This window comes from Phoca vitulina, unplaced genomic scaffold (genome assembly GCF_004348235.1).
Source record: "Phoca vitulina isolate PV1807 unplaced genomic scaffold, GSC_HSeal_1.0 scaffold4, whole genome shotgun sequence".
Lineage (NCBI taxonomy): Eukaryota > Metazoa > Chordata > Mammalia > Carnivora > Phocidae > Phoca > Phoca vitulina.
Window position 1 is genome coordinate 38,359,737 of NW_022589707.1, and position 12,714 is coordinate 38,372,450.

Sequence of the window (12,714 nt, forward strand, 5' to 3'; positions counted from 1 at the left end):
CGAGGAGATTGGGAAGTTGATATGCTTTTGGAACCTGCAGAGTCTTTGTGGAAGCTTCTCTCCTAGTCTCCTAGTCTGGCTTGGCCAAGGATGGCGCTTGATTCCCATAATATGGTAGGGCGGAGGCATGGGGAGTGGAGAATCTCCTGAGACTCTATAACCAGCAGCATGCATCTTCTCTGTTCTTATTTGTGCCACTGCAGGGGCAGTGGTGTGGGCATGGGTCCTTGTATTATTAGTCACATCACACAAGGTTTTCCCTCTGCTGGAAAAGGCTAGCCCTTCTCCTCTCTGTTAGACATTAGTGAAAAACTCACTCTTAAAACCCAGCTCAAAAGTCACTTCCAGGAAGCCTTCCTGGACTTCCCCCCAGCACCAGCCCCACGCTCTCCTGGTTCTCTGTGAGAGGCCAGTGTGGGCCACAGGTGCACCTCGTAGGCTCTTGAGCTGCACCGCATGGATGCAGAAGCCTGGCTCAGCCTCTTTGTAGCTGGTGTGATTTGAGCAAGTCTTTTAACTTCTGTGCCTCCGTTTCCCCACCCGTAAAATGAGGAATAAAAGCAATACCTTCCACACGGGGCCGTTGGGAGAATTAAATGAGTTTTACATGTTTTTTAAAGTGGCTGGCCTCATAGCAATGTTATTCACAATAGCCAAAAGGAGGAAATGACGTAAGGGCCCACTGATGGATGCATGGACAAACACAGTGGGGTAGGTATTCCCTACAGTGGAATATTACCCAGCCTTAAAAGGGAAGGAAAGTCTGCGATATGCTACAGCATGGATGAACCTTGAAAACATCATGCTTGGTGAAAGAAACCAGCCACACGCAGACAAACGCTGCATGACTCCACTAATGCACGGTACCTAGAGTGGTCACACTCACACAGGTGGGAAGGACAATGGTGGTTGCCGGGGGCTGGGGAGAGAGGGAAATGGGGAGTTGTTTCTTAATGGGGACAGGGTGTCAGCTTGGGAAGTTGCAAGTGTTCTGGAGATGGACGGTGGTGCAGTTTGCACAACAGCGTGAATGTACTTAATGCCGCCGAGCCGCACACTTAGAATGGTGAAGATGATAAATTTTACGTTCTGTGTATTTAACCACAATGTTAAAGATAAGTATTTTTTAAAAAGGGGCTGGCACTTAATACGTGCCAGGAAGGTGCCAGCTACGCATATTAGCACATGATCTACGTGTTTGTCGTCTATCCCTGTCCTCCAGGGGGGCCGCTGAAGGAGTTCACCCCTGGCATAACGAACACTCCAGAAACGGCAGGAGGAAGGCGGAAGCTGCAGAACTCGTGCGGCCTATCTCCTAGGGAGAGATGGAATTGTTGGGGGGAGAAGGGTATGGGACAAGGCAGGGGAAAATCCCAAACGGAGCCTGCCCCCAAGGAGGGGTGGCAGGGAAGGAAACTGGCCCGGGATGAGCCTGGGGAGCCCGACATGAGACAGACAGAGTTCACAGCACCGGAAGGGCCCCAAGGAGAGCTGTGAGCCCTTCCTCCCTCCTCGGGCCTTGGGCAGGGTGCCTGCCACCATCATGCTGGACGCGTGTCCCACCCCCCCGCAGTCTTTCCACAAGGGTGTCATGCAGCTGTCACGTGGAGGCCCATGCATACTGGAAATGGAGGCTGAGGTGCTGACCTCTCAGAACAGGCCGTCACACGGCTCCCGCAGGTCCCACAGAGGAACGGGTGAAAGAGGTCTGAGGCATAAATGTGGGTGCAGGGTGACCTCCCTCGTGTCCAGCTGAGTCCCAGCAGGGCCCGCTAGGACATGCCCGGTTGGCCACACATATGCTATGTCTGAGGATACTGCCTCCAGCCCAAGGGTCTCATATCGGGGGCACCCCACCTCCTTCTGCCTGTTGATCATTCTGCCACAAGCATTTCTAGAACCTCCCCATATGCGATGCCTCTCCAGACAAGTCCAGAGCGGGGTCTACTCAGAGAGATGCACATTGAGGGAAGGCCTGGAGCTGCTGTTGCTGACCAAGTCAGTGCAGGAGAGACCCCAGGGGAGGAGGCGCTTCTACGCCCTTCCTAGTGTGTGGGGACACCTAGTGGAAGAGAGGGTACACTGGCGTCGTCACTCCAATCTCTCACCAGCTGGCTGTGTGTCTCTGGGCAAGTCACACACCCTCTCCGGAACCTCAGCTTCCTGAATTATAGAACAAAGGGATTGGACTAGGTCATTTCAAGGGGCTGTTCCAGATCCCCTATGGGGAAATAATGTCTACAGTCATTTGTGCAAAATCTTTTACTTGTCAAAGCTCTTTCCCATCAATGATTTCCTGCTCCTGGAATTTTCTTGTAGATTATTAGGTTGGGTCCCATTTCCCCTACTTCACAGAAGGGAAATATGAGGCCCAAAGAAAAGAAAAGACTCACCCAAGGTCATCTAGCCAATTAGTGGCAGGGCTGAGACTAGAATCGTAGAATCCAGGTCTCTTGACTCTTACAAGGGATGTTGTGTCCAGCTGTGCAGAGTATATCCCACACAAAGGTGTGGGTTGTAGGAGAAAGGAGACTGAAAAGTGCTTGGAGGAAGTGGTGGGGGGGAAGGGGACCAAGTGAGCCTTAAGGAAAGGGCACCTTTCTCTAGTTGGTCTGCTCAGAAGGGACACCTTGTTCCCATAGTCCTTCCAAAGGGAGAAGGAATACATTTCCCCAACTGATCAGCCCAGAGGGCACCTTTCTATAATTTGTCCATCTGTAGGAGGCACCTTTTCCTAATTCATGCAAACAACAGCCCTGACTCCCAGACTGTGCTCTTTCCCTCCAGGCTGGATGACCAGATCTGAAACAGGGTTGCCACATGAAACACAGAACACTCGGTTAAATTTGAATTTTAATAAGCAATAAATAGTTGTTTAGGGTAAGTATGCCCCATGCAACTGGGGGACATACTTTGACAGTTTAGGTGTATATAAATATGTGATAAAATTTATTTTTTAAAAGCAAGAGAATGATAAATATAAAATTCACACTAGTTATCTCAGATGGAGGAATGCAGGGGGCAAGGAATAGGGGAGAAGCACATTGAGTATCATATCTGAGTACTCAGCTTGGGTTGTGGTTCACACCCCTACATGTAATATAGTCACAATAAATGTAGACAATAAAAGGAAGAAGGAAAGGGGCGCCTGGGTGGCTCAGTCGTTAAGCGTCTGCCTTCGGCTCAGGTCATGATCTCAGGGTCCTGGGATCGAGCCCCGCATCGGGCTCCCCGCTCAGCGGGAAGCCTGCTTCTCCCTCTCCCACTTCCCCTGCTTGTGTTCCCTCTCTCGCTGTGTCTCTATCTGTCAAATAAATAAATAAAATCTTTAAAAAAAAAAAAAAAAAAAGGAAGAAGGAAATATGGATTGATGGGCAGGCTGATGGATGGATGGATAGATAATATAGTCACAAAACAGGTAAAGACAATAGAGGGAAAAAGGAAAGATGAGAGAGAGAGAGGGAGGGAGGGAGGGAGGGAGGAGGGAAGGAAGGAAGGAAGGAAGGAAGGAAGGAAGGAAGGAAGGAAGGCAGGCAAGAAAGAAGGAAGGAAGGAAAGATCTTTCCATCTGGTCTTCAGTGATCATACCTGGCTATATCACATCTCAGTACAGTCCTGTGATGAGAAACTTGCCCACAGAAGGGATATAATTCTGCAACTTAGGGACCCATCTACTGTCCTGCCCAAAGCACAGTCCCATCCTGGAGGGACCTACTGTCCTGAAAATGTCAGGGACAACAGTGAGGGCAGAGAGGCCTCTGAGAAGTGGGGGTTGAAGCCCAGCCCCCCAGGGAACCCCCTCCCCCAGCCCTGTGTCCTACGTGTTCCCTCCCAGCTCACAGGCCTACCTCATTGGGCAGTAAAGCAGGAGGGAATGATATCTCTGAAGGACTCACAGGCACTGGGTGGATGGTATGGCTGGGGCTGAGGTTGATGAGCATGTCCCCTGCAGGAGGAGAGAGGTGACTGAGCATGGTAAGGGTCAGGCAAAAGAAATAAGATCTGAGACAGACAGACAACACCCTGGGCCTACCCATGGGGTAACAGCACCAACCACGACCGTTACCATGGATTGATGCTTCCTGTAAGCCAAGCACCATGCTTAATACTGTGTATGTATTAATTTCCATTTACACCTCAGGACTACCCTGTGTAGTGACTACAACTTCTAATTCCATTCTCAAGGTTAGAAAACTGAGTCTAAAAGAGGATTAACAATGAGCCCGATATCTTTCAGCCAAGAGCATAACCACTATCTTCCTAGGCAGAGACCAGGAGCTCCAGGCCCTGTTCTGGAGCAGATTCGGGCTAGAGTGTTCGGAGAAGCCATTCTAGGGGCAGGGCCCTTTAGGTTCAAGGCTGACTGGGAGCGTCCCTTGGCTGTCCAGCTCCACCTGGATGGCTGTCTGGGGTGGGGGGAGGGGGAGGGGAAGAACAAGAAGCCGGGGCTGAGAAGGAGATGACCAGGGAAGATGGCCCCAGGGTCAGTGGAGGGTCCCCTGGAAGCTGAAATGAAGCGTGACGTCCAACATTTTGCCCAGAGCCTGGGCTTCAGCTGCTGTTGAAGCCGTAGCAGGAAGTGTTTCTGGAAGTGTTACTCACTGCCCCCCTGCCCTCTCCCCCCAGAGGTGCCCCCCCCAGCCTGCCTGGGTCTTATAAGGACTCCGGCTACTCCAGACTTCACCCCCAGAATTCTGTACCCATCCCCTGGCTCCTCCCATGCCAGCCTCTCGTGGATCTGCCCCTTCTGGGGGGATGCAGAAGGGGATCTAGGGACCCTCACCCCACCCCAGCACACTGACATACCTTAACACAAACTCATATAAACCCAGAGCCATGACAGCTGAGGCTGCAGCTCCCCTGGCCCTGCTTCCTCGAGGGACGGACCCCGGTCCATCGGGGGTGACCAGGGGTGCCGAGTCCCGCATCCTCCTCTCAACTCTGCCAGCCACAGGCTGCCATGCGACTTTGGGCAGCTAATGACTGCAATTTCCCCATCTGCATGCCTGCTTCACTGGCTGGAAGAGCCAAAGTCGTTCCCCTAGGTCGCAGGTGGTGTGAGCCTGCTGGCGTAGTGAGGTCCCCATCGGTCCCCGCGTGGTCAGTGCGACCCCGTGGCTCTCCCCAGGCAGCGGGCTAGGCCCCGCACAGCCCGGTCCTTCTGGAGGTGATCGTTCAGACCCTGGGGTGACATCACTGTGCAAGCCACCGCGATATCAGAAAACAGCCCACCGTCTTCGTGAATGCAACAAGGGAGCCCCCGTCATAAAGCAGAAACGGTCAGAGGAGGCCCGGCTTCTTGGCTGCTGACTTGCCATGAGACAGCAGGTAAGCCAATGCTCAGGCCTCAGTGTTCTTCTCCCTTAAAATGGGAATAGGTTGTGACACCTCCCGCAGACAGAGAGAAGCTTGGCCCCCTTTTCTGGCACTAGGGAGAGACTGACTTGGCCACAAACCAGATAGACATAATCTGCTGCCCTGGAGGTCAGGCCTCCTGCCATGGAAGTTGGAAGGACAAGAATGTCTTGTTCTGGGCGCCTGCGTGGCTCGGTCGGTGAGGTGTCCGACTCTTGATTTCAGCTCAGGTCATGATCTCAGGGTTGTGAAATCGAGCCCCGCATTGGACTCCCCACTGCTTGAGATTCTCTCTCTCCCTCTCCCTCTGCCCCTCCTCCCTACACTACCCCTGCCCCACCCCCACCTCTCTTTGTCTCTCTCTCTCAAAAAACAAACAAACAAAAAAAAGAAATGTCTTGTTCTGGCTTTAAATAAACAAACAATTCTAACCCCGTAGGACCCAACAGACTCAGTCCTCCACAGAGGCAAGAAAACCCCGCAGTCATTCAGTGCCTGGTTTCCAAGGGTTGGGTACTTGGGCAGTTTCCAGGGAGGCCTGGCACCATGGTGCCAGCCCACAGAAGGCATTCAGAGCAGGCAGGAGGCTGAAGCTCTCCTGTTGTGTAATTTGAGGAGCATTTAATAAAGGGATGGCATCAGCAAAGGTGTGGGCAGGGTTGAGGGAAGCCACAAGGTACCTGTATTAACCAGGGCTCTCCAGAAAAACAGAACCAACAGGATGTGTATATGTATACACACATATATATGTATATAAGAGATTTGTCTTAAGGAATTGTTCAAGCAGTTATGGAGGCCAGCAAGCCCACAGTCTGCAGGGTAGACCAATAGGCTGGAGACCCAGGAGCCAATGCCACAGTTCACATCTGAAGGCTATCAGGCTGGAAAACCAGAAAGAGCCGATCGAGAGCCAGTTCAAGTTCAAAGATCATCTGCTGGCAGAACTCCCTGTTGCTTAGGGGAGCGCAGTCATTTGTTTTATTCAGGATTTCAACTGATGGAATGATGCCCACCCACATTATGGAGGACAATCTGTGTACTGAAAGTCTACCAATTTAAATGTTAATCTCATCCAAAAACACCCCCACAGAAACATCCAGGATAATGTCTGGTCACATATCTGGGCCCAGCTAAATGGACACACAGAATCACCCATCAGAGGACTCCAGGATGAGGAGCAGATTAGAGGCATTATCTGCCCTAGACCTGAGACAGTCATATGGAGAGGGCCTCCTGCAACAGCCAACAGCAAAGGAGCTGAAGAAAACCATACCCAGAGCTCACTCTCCCCCTTGCCTCCTATATCCTACCAACCCCAGCTGAAATCCTGAGGGCGAGGAGTGCTAACAGAGTCCACGTAGGCCAGCCTCCGGGGGCTCACAAGAGGATGCAGAAGGATGGAGAGCGGTATTGAGGGACACATGGGAGATGGCCAACGTGGCATCCCATTAACAATTATGGAATTGAACCGTGGATACCCAGAGCCCCCGCAGTGGGATGTGGGCCCCTGGGGGTGGGGGAGATCACCCTTCCCAGAACCATTTACCCTGCTACAATTGGATGGACAGAGGAGGCCCACCCCAACTCAGGGTTTCCAGTGTCTCCTGCTGCCCAGAGAAATGAACCCAAATGCCCCTGGCGTTCCAGAACCTCTGTCCTCAGGCCTCAAGGGCATCTCCACCAGTTCTACCCTCTCTCTCCCAGCACACATCCTGACTTTGGCCTGGCCAGGGGGCTTCAGAGCACTAGGGTCGTCCACTCAAAGTCAAGTCTTTTATGAATAGATTCTAACCATTCTTAAGGATGGTTTTTTCAACTTCAGCACCATTGACATGTCAGGCCAAATATTCTCTGCTGGAGTGGAGGCTGAATTGTGCCTTGGAGGATATGCAGCAGCGTGCCTGGCCTCTACCCCCGAGACGCCAGCCATACCCCATCTCCAGCTGTGACAACCAAACATGTCTCCAGACGCAGCCAGATGTCCCCTGGGAGGCAAAGTCGCCCCCAGTTGAGAAGCACTGTGCTGCGGTTTGCCTTGTATCAATCTGACGAGCCTTCCTTCACGCCAGGAAGTTTCAGTCCCTTTTTAAGAATGTCTGCATCATCTTAAGCATCTTTCTGTATCGTGACTTGTGGATATAGCTCCAGGGAAGTTCCATTCAAGGGGACTTCTGCCCTAATTTCAAGAAAATGAGCAAATTTCAAGCGGCCTATCAAAAAAATAAGACCACTTGAGAGTCAATGAGATGAGAAAAGGATCCATCTCCTTCCCAAGATTAGGAAAACTGCCATCTGCATTCCTCGCTGACACCCCTGTTCTTGTTCTTGCCACCTGACCTCGTGGAGGGAAGAAGAAAGTCCAGAGAGGAACTTACAAGGGTAAACCAGACTTTCCTCTGGTGAGTTGTAAGCAGCCACACAGAGCCTCATCTCACACCAAACACCGAAATGAAGGCTAAAGGTCCTTTTTAAACATCAATCACAGAAGCTGTCACAGTTGAACAGTGATGAAATCTCTGGATAAGGAAGGGATGGAGTGGCAGAGTGGGGGTGCCAATATCTATTTTATAGATTGTTGTGAAGACGGGGGACGCCTGGCACACGGGAGGTCCCCGTAGGCGTGATCGTCCCACCAAGTGGTCCTCCTCTTTCAACCTCCGTGGGAGGGGCGGCTCATGACAGGCCGAGGCTCCAGACTTGCACGTTTGCAAAACACGCTAAGGTTTACCGCCTGAAATCTCTGCTCTTAAGTGGATTTTTGAGAGAGATTTGGCAATACTTTTTTTTTTATATAACACTTTTTATTTTGAGATTAGATTCCTGTGCCATTATAGGAAATAGATAGATCCCAGGTACCCTTTATCCAATTTGCCCCAACAGTAACATCTTTCAAAATAATAGTGCAATATCACACCTGGGATATTGTTATTGATACAAACCACTGATCTTATCCAGATTTCCCTAGTTTTACTGGTGTGTGTGTGTGTGTGTGTGTGTGTGTGTGTGTGTGTGTATGTGGTGTGTGTTAAACTCTATGCAAGTTTATTACATGGCAACACTTTTTTTTTTAAGATTTTATTTTTTATTTATTTATTTATTTATTTATTTATTTATTTGAGGGAGGGGAGCAGCAGAGGGAGAGGGATAAGCTGACTCCTGGCTGAGCACAAACCCAACGTGGGGGTCCATCTCATGACCCCGAGATCATGACCTGAGCAGAAATCAAGAGTTGAACGCTTAACCGACTGAGCCACCCAGGCGCCCCGACACGGCAACACTTTTTAAATGATTTATCTAAACATAGGTTTCCCAGGCTTTTCAGAAGCCCTAGCTGTTTACTTCTGCCCTAAGCAAAAAGAAAGTATTTACTAAGCAAATTAAGTAAACAGAAGACAGGAAGGAATATGTAACCACATTCAGGACAAACTGTTCTCTCTCTGTTTTTTTTTAAAAGAGGGAGAGGTTGGGGAGGGACAGAGGGAGAAGAAGAGAGAGAATCTTAAGCAGCTTCCATGCCCAGCATGGAACCAGATGCAGTCCTCCATCTCACAACCCTGAGATCATGACCTGAGCTGAAATCAAGAGACCGGTGCTTAACTGACTGAGCTGCCCAAGTACCCCCAGGACAAACAGTTTCCAAGAGCAAGCTCGCTGTCCTCAGCCAGTGAAACCTTAACCATCTCTGATTCCTGTTCCTTCCCCCTTAGGGGTCTTTCCACTCTGGTTCTTGTTTTCCTGGGAAGAGGCTGGGAGAGCAAGGGCAGATGGAACAGAACCACAGGAGCAGGGGGATGTGGCAGGAACGTCCCCCAGACCAGAGGGCAAGCTGTGCGCAGGAAGAGAGGACTATGAGAAACTTAGGTGGAAGAGAGAGGGGTGGCCAGCCTGTGGTCAGACAGGTAGTCAGTGACAACAGCAAGACTAAAGATCAGTTAATTCGGGGCTGCCATGCACTGTTGGGCAGGGAGTGTACTGCACAACTCTAGGGGTGATGCAATCACTAAACAAACCTTTCCTATTACGTAATCAGTGCCAACAAAGGTACATCAAGCAACATCACAGGAATACAGAGGAAAGAAGTCTTAACACTCAGAGAGAAATCTGAGGAGACTTCCTGCAGCGAGGACACTGGCAGTAGGCCTTGAAAAATGGACAAGTGGGTTTTTATGGAAGAGGGAGAAGAGGGCAGTGCATTTCGTGTTACTTACTCTGAGGCACAGATCCCCTCCCCACTAATTCATCACCACATCCTCTTGCCTTCCCTGATCAGCTGAGCCAGATATGAACCCATTGGCTCATGTCTCAGCCCTTATTGGGGGCTCTGTCCTCTGCAGCAGGGAGTACATCACTGTCCCCAGCGTTTTAAATCCAGAGTCAGACCCTGTTGGAAATAAACCAGTTGCTACTGAGAAGCTATTCCGAAACCTGCCCAGAAGTGCAGAATTTGTCCTACCAGGCCCCTGGTAGCAATCCTGGGGGCAACCAGGGGGATGTGATCTGAGCCCCAGCTGTGTGGGTCTGGTATCTCCACCCAGCCTGGAGACCACCCAAAGGCAGGGTCGGGTCTTCTATGGTCACCCTCCCCAGATGACCAGTCCCAGGGAAGGGCAGAGCCTGCGGTCCTTCTCCAGCTACCTTAGCTGGGCATGGAGTTGGGCTGTCCCCCCATCACAGGCCTGGTGGACACTGTCTCCTTCAGGAGGAGTGGGAGGCCACGGCCTGACCGACACTCGCACAGGCCCCACCATCCACCAGCTGCTCCGGGCCCGGAGACTTCAGGAGATCATCGCCAGAGACTATGCAGAGCAGAACCTCCGGGAGCTCAGCTGAGGAAGGAGCTGGTCCCCAGTCGTCTAGTACACGTGTGAGCTGGAGTGAGGCAGGTACCCACAGGCCATCATGCTTCTCAGGTGGGGTCCTCCCCATCTCCCACCAGACAGAGTGTGAGCCCACCTGCGTCATGCCCCATCTCCCCACACTTTTGTCCTGACCCGCTTGGGGTGCACAGCCCCCCCCCCCAAGCGAGTGCCCCTTCTACACCCTGCCTTCGGGTGGCCCCAGGGGGATGTGATCTGAGCCCCAACTACCAGACTCACACACCTGGGGCTCAGGGGGTTGACAGCCGAAGAGTGGGTCACAGCCTGGTGCCTATCGAGTCCTGCTTGCTGCCCCAAGAGTTGCTAAGCAGAGAGCTGGCTGGACTCAGCCCTGGTGCCCCACCCCCCAGACCAACAGCACCGACCCCTCCAGGCACCCTCCCCACCTGGTGCACAGAGGGGCACAGGCAGGACTCTGGCCCGGATACCACAGCTGAGCAAACTGAGGCCCAGACCTGGAGAGGGACCTTGAGGCCACCTCAGAGCCAGGACAAAGACCAGAGTTTCAGATTCCTGCCCTAACCTTGGGCCACGAGCGCCTGCCCCGGCTACAGGTGGGGGCGGCCTGCAGTGGGATAGGGCTGGGGGGGTTCTCTGAGTACAGGGGCCTCGACAGCAACCCGGCCTGGCTTCCTTCATTCTTGCCACCCTTCCCACAGCGCATACGGAGCGTCAGGCCCTCTCCTAGGTCCTGGGCATATGCAGCGAACAAGACAAAATCTCATCCCCATGGAGCTCATATTCTAGTAGGGAACACATCAACAACCAAACTAGATGGAGATTCAGATAACAGTATGGCGCAGAGAAAACGCTCCATCTGGGAAGGGGCCTCGAGAGAGATGGGGGTGCTGAGCAAGTCAGCTGCATCTCAGTTGGCTTGCGCTGCCATCACAAGGTGCCACCGGCTGGGTGGCTTCAGCGACATTTACTTCTCACAGTTCTGGAGGCTGGAAGTCCCAGATCAGGGTGCCAGTGTGGACAGGGGCTGGGGAGGACCCTCCTCCTGGCCTGCCGAAGGCCACCTTCTGTCTGTGTCCTCACGTGGAGGACAAGGAAAGAGAGCGAGCTCCCTGGTATCTCTTCTTGTATTTATTATTGTTTAAAAGAATTTATTTATTTGTTTGAGAGAGAGAGTGGGGAGAGGGGCAGAGGGAGAGGGAGAAAGAGTCTTACTCAGACTCAGCACTGAGCACGGAGCCTGGCTCAGGGCTCGATCCCAAGACCCAGAGATCATGACCCGAGCTGAAACCAAGAGTTGTTTGCCTAACCGACTGCACCCCCTGGCACCCCAGTGTCTCTTCTTTTAAAAAGGCACGAGTCCCATCAAGAGGGCCCCAACCGTGAGACCTTCACCTCCCCTGACCCCTCTCCCAATACCGTCACACTGGGGGTTAGGGCTTCCACATAGGAATCGGAGGGAACATAGTCCATCCACAGCAGACAGGAAGAGAAGAGCTCTCCGAAGAGGAGATTAATGGCCTCCAAAGACTCAATTAGTGCCACTGAATTGTACACTTAAAAATGATCTAAATGGCAAATTCTTTGTTACATATATTTAACAACTTAAAAACTTATACCAAAAATTGAATTATTTTGAATTATTAAAAAGGAAGAGGAGGAGGAAGAGGAAGAAGAAGAGGAAGGAGGAATCAAACATCAAACCCACGGTCGCCAACCAGCCATGTAGCCTTGAGCAAGTCGCACACGCTCTCTGTGCCTCAGTTTCTTCATCTGTATCACAGGGGATATAATCTCTCCCCCCAAAGAGTCGCTGAACGGGTTAAAGCACAGGCCTCGCTGAGAAGAAGCAACTTACCATGGCGGTGAGGATGGGGGGCTGTTATAATGCTCATCGTCCCTCTGCGTCCGTCCCCAAAAGAGCAGGCGGCAGGAGAAGGAAGCCGGCTCCGAAGGACAGTCACGTGGCTGCTGAAGTGACCAAGCACTGGGCCGGCCCAGGTGCTGCTGGCTGACGGCGTGCTGGCCCCGCTGCTCCTGGAGAGTGCCTGCCGTGTGGACGTGGACACCCACCGGGCGCCCGTGCACGGCCCGGCCAGCCTGCTGAAGCCAGGTGGGCACCCGGTCCCCCTGGTGGCTCTGCACACCCACACTACATGGTGGACTCCAAGAACTTCCTTGGGCTGTCCCTGGAGAAGGAGACAGTAGAGAAGACGGCGCAGGAGACTGCAGGTGCCAAGGTGGGATGATAGCCCCATCAGCCACTCAGAGGCCTACTGCACCACTGGGGGTGTCTGCTTTGTGGTCGCCCACAAGGCCCCCAGTGCCTGAGGCCTGCCTGGCAGAGGAGGGCCTGCCCCAGAGGAGAAGTCAGGACCAGCATTTCTAGAGTCTCAGTCCACAGCCTCCTAAAACGGAGCCTGAGCTTTACCCCTTCACTCCTATTACTTCATCCCAAGGTCACGGGTGAAAAGCAAGGTTCTCTTTCCCCTCCTCACCCCTGTACCCGGCCCAGGGATCTGTC